Here is a 6283-nt window from a genome sequence, read left to right on the forward strand (position 1 = left end):
AGTTGAACAGTTTGGATGAAAACATGAAGCTGTTAGATCCACTGGAGAGGTGTGTTTACAGCCACTGGCTGATAGCAAGGCCTCCTCTGAGGTCAAAAGGTCAATCCAGTCTCACTTCTGCTCCGGTCAGAAGAAGAGCTCAGATTGAGGTCCAGTTCAGAGAAGAATGAGAGAAACGTAGGAAGAAGAGACACTTCTTCCAGTCTTTTAGGCCTTATACCCTTGACTGAAGACAATCTCGTCTTTTTGGTTGAACAAACCCAGCTAACCACCAGAACTTCAGCCGTATTCGGTTGAAGGTCGTTCTCCTACACCCCAAACCAAAGCTGCTGTCTGGTGAGCTCTGTCTGAAATCCAGTCCAAGTCAAGCTTGGAGTCACTCTGGTGAAGAGACCTTCTCAGCCAAACTGTTGTGGTTTGATGTGGTCATAACAGCCAATTTGATTTATCCAGACTAGTGACTTGAACAGTTTAATGTCATTATTTTCTTTAGATAACAGTTTTTCTCTTAAACTGTTCTGAGGTATTACTTTGCTCATCTATCAACTTTCACACATCTTCATACACAGACACACAATATTGAATTTACCTGTTCTTTTTGTATATATTTTTATGTTAATCTCTTAATAAATATCAAAAAGACAGGTGTTGTTCATCTGGTTTGTTCTTTGTGATTTGGTCCCTTCAGAAGAGAATTTACTTCCTGAAGTGTATTTAATATTCCTCTTTTAGTCAATTTTAAGATACATTTTTTTATTTTTATCATTGAGTAATTTTTCCTTCCATTAATGAAGGTGGAGCTCCTTTACGAGTCAAGTTCTTCATCACATTAGACTCATTCTATTCTACATTTCCAGTCATCTCAGTGCTGAGATCTCCTTCATTTCTGAACTTCTGCCTCGATATGTTTGAATAAAGCTGTGAGCTTGTGATATAGTCACTGTGTTTGTAACTTTTTTATATGGTATCTTGAATGTTAAGCAAAAAGGAAAAAAAAAACATAACAAGAACCATTAATCTGAGCATATGAATTACAGAAATTAAAATATGGGTTTCTGTGAACATTTGAAGTCTGCTGTAAAACTGGTTGTGGTCTTTTTGAATGTTTAGGTTTTTTGTATGTATTATTTTTGTTTGCTGTGAGCCGTTTACCTGGAGGAAAGGTGGCCACGCCCCTTCCAAGGTTATTAATTGGGCTGGTGTTGGGATGACGCGAGGAGGAAGGAAAAAGCCAGGAGGAGACGCGTCTTAGAGGCGATCAGACAGAACAAGGAACAAAACCTTCCTTCTCCGGGAAAGATCTACACCCCTGTCTGGCAGCATTCCAGCTTTTGTCCAGTTCAAAGCCCGGAGACGTCACACCGGAGGACGCCCATCAGCTGGTTTTCTCAACGCGCGCATCTGGATGTAGTGAACAGTGCGAGGCCTGCGCTGGGTGAGATCTGCCCATTTTCTTTAGGGCGCCCTAAACTATTTTTTTTCCTGGTATACCAGAGAGACTATTTTTTCCCCTTGTATTTGCCCTCGTTTGGACGGATTATGGGACACGGACAGGTAGCGTTTCGGGTTTATTTTGGACTTTGAACTCTTAAGGTGGACCGGTTCTGTGGGAGGGGAAAACGTTTTGGTGTTTGGAAAAAAAGACATGTTTGGTTTATTCATTAAAAAATGGTACACGTGAAGTTTGGGGAAGCTCTGTTATTTAAAAATAATTTATTCATCTGTGGGGACATTGAATATACCCTGATTTTTGTTTTTTGTTAACTTACATTAAAATAACCTAATGTTTGTTACAGTGGTGGCCAGTATGGGGAATGTTCAATCATGATTGATTAATATGTGTTTCTTTGGGTGCCTTTATTAACAAAAAAAAAAAAACAAAAACAAAAAAAAAAAGAGGAGTGAAATGTTTTGAGTCTTGTACAGTGTTATTTGATATTTGAAACAGTGTGGTGTAAATACAATGCGAGAGTGATTCAAAAATAAAAAATAGCAGATATTAATGAAACAGAGATAATTCAACCTCAAACCTTGTCAGATGTACCTCCAGAGGATAAGGGCACAGAAGAAGGTAGTCAAGCTTCTTCCTCAGACTCTGAAGATGTTGATGAGCATGAGCACAGAGGGGATGCTTGGGTCACCAGAAAAAACCCCGTGGGTGAAATCACCTCACTTATTAGTTCACTTTATCTAACAGATGCTGAGAACGATGATTAGGGAGAGGAGGAGAGTAGTGATCCATACCTAAATGAACCAGCTCTGGCATCCCTTTCTAACGATTCGGGGGCTCTGAGGGAGAAGATAACTTCTTTAGAAAATGATTTTAGGGACTCTGTGAATAGTGCTTTGAACAGAGAGGACAGCATCCGAGAGTACATGGGCCTCTGCACAGAGGAACTCGAACAGCGTGTGGTTTCAATGATTAAACTATTTGAACAGCAGTTGGTTGAATGTTTGCAGTGGAGGGATGAGAAGTGGAAAGTAGAATGTCAAAGACTGAAGCGCGCCAGTCTTGCTACTGTCTCTACCTCTTTTAGCACTTTGGGACTAGGGTCTCAAATGCAACAATCGCATCCTCCACCAGTCCGTCCTCCACAATTAAGAACGTCACAAACACAAACAGCTTTTGAGTCACGCTTACCGAGTCAGATTCTTCCCTGTAGTTCTCATCTACCTATGCAGAGTGCCTCACAACCTTCTTCTTCTGCTGTCCCTCGGGCTGCACTTGAGCGGTCAATAGATCCCGTAATACCAAGCACACGTATTCCACCCCCATTTACACCTCTAAACTCCACCGTTAGCCAGGCTACAAATGTTCCCATGATTTTTTCCAAACCAGCTATCCGTATAGATTTTCCATCATTTAGTGGGTCAAGAGAAGTAGCAGAGGTGTTGAATTTTATTGACCAGTGTGAGACCTTTCTAGCAGTTAGACCCCTAACAGATGCAGAACTTATGGGCACCTTATCAGGGGTTCTTAAGGACCCAGCCCGTAGTTGGTGGAGTGTTCCAAAGGCTCAAGTTCACAGGTGGACTGAGTTCAAAGAGGCATTTCCGGCTGCCTTCCTTCCTCCAGATTACCTGACAGAGGTGGAGGAAAAATTAAGTGACATGGTGCAATTGCCAGGTCAGTGTCTGAGAGATTTTGCCTTTGACTACCGGGCAGGGGTCTTTCATCGGGGGTCAGTCTGCCAACTGACCCCAACATATCCCCTTCCTCATACAAACATGCAATATGGTGAAGGGGAGGGTGTCTGTATTGCAGTGTGCTGCGGGGGTGGGCTACCTGCCAGTGGCCCCCCTCCTGTGGCCGCTGCATGGATTTGCCCCCCCCCCTCGATTTTATTTGCACCTTAGACATTTAGGACCCTTGGTGGGGGGGCGCTTGGACATCACTGCCAGCAAACAGTCGATGTCCTTTCAGTGCCCCTTCCGCCAATTTTAACCGCACCAATTGACATGTAGGGCCGCTGGTGGGAAGGTGACGGGGCATCTCTGCGAGAAATCAGGAGATGCCCTGTTAAGGCCTTCTCACCAATTTTAACCGCACCCCTTTAGTACACACCACTCTAACACCACAAATATACACTCTAACAAGCAAACACGCACGCATCACACAAGACCTTCTGTCCCCTACCCCATCCCTGGCGGGGGGCGGGGGGGCTCGGCCTGGTGGTCCAGTCTCTTGGGTGCCGGTCTCCTGGGCCCGGCAGTTTCCTCCCCACGCCGGGAGTGGGATCCCCGGGATTTAAGATCTAGCAGGGGATCAATCTACATCGGAGCCTGGGGGTGTCCAGGTCTCGGTGGTGCGGAGTCCGGTCCTTGCTTTCGAGAACTAGTCCTCTCCTTAACTCCATCAGTGGGTGTGCCTGGTCGGGCCTTGTTTACATCACTCCTTGGGGCCTCTGTTTCTCTTGGGTTCCCCTCTGCTCGGCGGGGGTGGGCGGCCCCTGCCCTGCTCCCCTCCTGGACCCTTCGCGGTGGGGGCAGGCGGTTGTCTGGAGTGTGGGGTGGGTTGACCTTGAGAGGCCCTGGCTCGTACCTGGGGTGGGACGAGGGGGTCCTCGGCACCGCTGGGTAATGGTGGGCTGCTCTTCGGGGGTTGGGGGGCTCTCCTGGGGGGGGGGTCCCGCATTGGTCCCGATGGATGAGAACAAGTATTTTTTTATTTGATTCACTAAAAGGGAGCATTCGGGTGACGTCACAGCTCTGTCTGGGGCGCGTGCAGTGCAGCTCGACTCAGAAGAGAGAGAAGTCTGTCCAGCAGTTGAAATAAAAGGTATTCTAACAAGAAAGTATCTAGACCTGTTTGAAAACACAGATCCATTCAAGTTTCTGTCACGGCTCTCCCGTTTATCTCAATGGAGATTTCAGAATCCGTGCATCATTCATTTTATTCTTCAGGCTCCGATCCGCAGAAGTGCTCCTGCAGATGAAGCGATGAGGATATCTTGGTGATTTTAAGGAGGAGCTAAGACACACAGTTTATAAAGAGCTGTGATGCTGTAGGAGCTCTTGATGAGCCGGCTGTGCAGCGCTCAGGACAGACACTTCTTACCAAGACGTGCATTTATTTCGAAAAAGTGTTTCCATTACAGTTTTGCGAAAAATGTCTATTTCGATACGCAACAAATACCACCTCCTCTAAGCGCAAAAACTTTTTGAAAAAGACCTGTTTTTTTAATTGTGGTGTGTCCGTTAGGAGAATCTATTATCAAATTTCCAATTTGTGAAATTTCAGAGTTAATGGAATCACAGCTACTAATGTGTCGTGTGTGCATAAGAGGTGATTTGTGCATATTATTTTTTTAATATATTTTTGCGTTTTTTAAGCTGCAATTTTAATTTGTGCATGTGTATATTGTATTTATTTTTTAACTTTGTAATTTTTTACTTTTGCACAAAACGTATTATATGAGTTACAAATCAAGAATTACGCACTCACAAACCAGAGTGAGTCTATTTTCTCTCCATAGACTATTATCTGACAATCCAGGCTTAAAGCAGCGGAGAGGTCTATGGGTGACATCTGATGATCACAGTTATATATTTCTTTACATTCACGTGTTCAACATTTATTAGCAATGAAAGTCAGACTTGGTGACATTTTCAGGCAGTTTCACGTCTTCGAGTTGCTTTGTGGACATAAAGGTCAAAGGTCAGAGAGAGCCCTTTTCCACTTTAGAAACTAAGAAGAAGAATGTTTCAATGCTAAAAATGCTCTTTCATTCCTGGAGCAGATCCTCCCAGCTGCAGGAAAGCTTTATTTTTTATGAAGAATCTGGAGATGTTCAATAACTCTGTCATGAGAAAAATTCTGTCACATCTGTAGACAATATTGTTGAACAAAGTTCTGATTCTGATCAGATTTAAACTCAGTTTGTGGTTTCAGAACACTTCAACTCACTCTTTCAATGCCATCAGACTCTTTGTTTTTGAGTCTTTTTATCTGTTAATTCTTCACAAATTTTCAAACTCATTATTTCAATTCTTTGTTCATGTTATGACCATTGAAGCAGAAAAACAGAAGTCTCTGGTTCCCGAGGTTCTGGTCTATGGTGGTGACAGTTGCTTTAACAGTCAGACAGAACATTTTCAAAAACACATGTCATAGGACACTGCTGTAGGGGTTAATTGAGAACACCTGTGGGGAGGTGTGGCTACAGCCTGGGGAGGGTTTTGTTTTCATACGCCTACTGAAGCAGCAGAGGGGGAGACTGAGATGTCATACTTACCTGCCGACGCTGCACCCAAGGAGGAAGAGGGTCGCCGCCGACGCCCTGCTCAGAGGGATCACCTGCCAACGCTACACTCACCTGCCGATGCTGTAAGCACGGGGGAAGAGGACCACCTGCCGATGCTGTAAGCACGGGGGAAGAGGACCACCTGCCGATGCTGTAAGCACGGGGGAAGAGGACCGCCTGCCGACGCTGCACGCAAGGAGGAAGAGGACCGCCGCCGACGTCCTGCTCAGAGGGATCACCGGCCGACGCTTCATGTCCGGAGGAGGACCACCTGCTGCAGTTTCCTAATAAGACTCCTTCGTGCCGCCTCCTTTCATCTGAGAAGCAGTGGGACTTCGGCGTTGCCTCCGAAAGCTAAGTTGACCCCACCAGCAGTATTAGTTTGTTTTTGGACTATATTTTCTTTAAAGAGTTTGGTGTGATTTTGTTTTACTTTTGGGCTTGCTACACATTCTTTTTTGCACACTTTAGTTCTGTGGACATTTTCTCTGCTGGTGGGGGACAAGGTGAAGAGAGGGAGTCTTATGACAGAGAAGAGT

The sequence above is a fragment of the Oryzias melastigma genome, unplaced genomic scaffold (assembly GCF_002922805.2).
Source record: "Oryzias melastigma strain HK-1 unplaced genomic scaffold, ASM292280v2 sc00340, whole genome shotgun sequence".
In the NCBI taxonomy this organism is placed as follows: domain Eukaryota; kingdom Metazoa; phylum Chordata; class Actinopteri; order Beloniformes; family Adrianichthyidae; genus Oryzias; species Oryzias melastigma.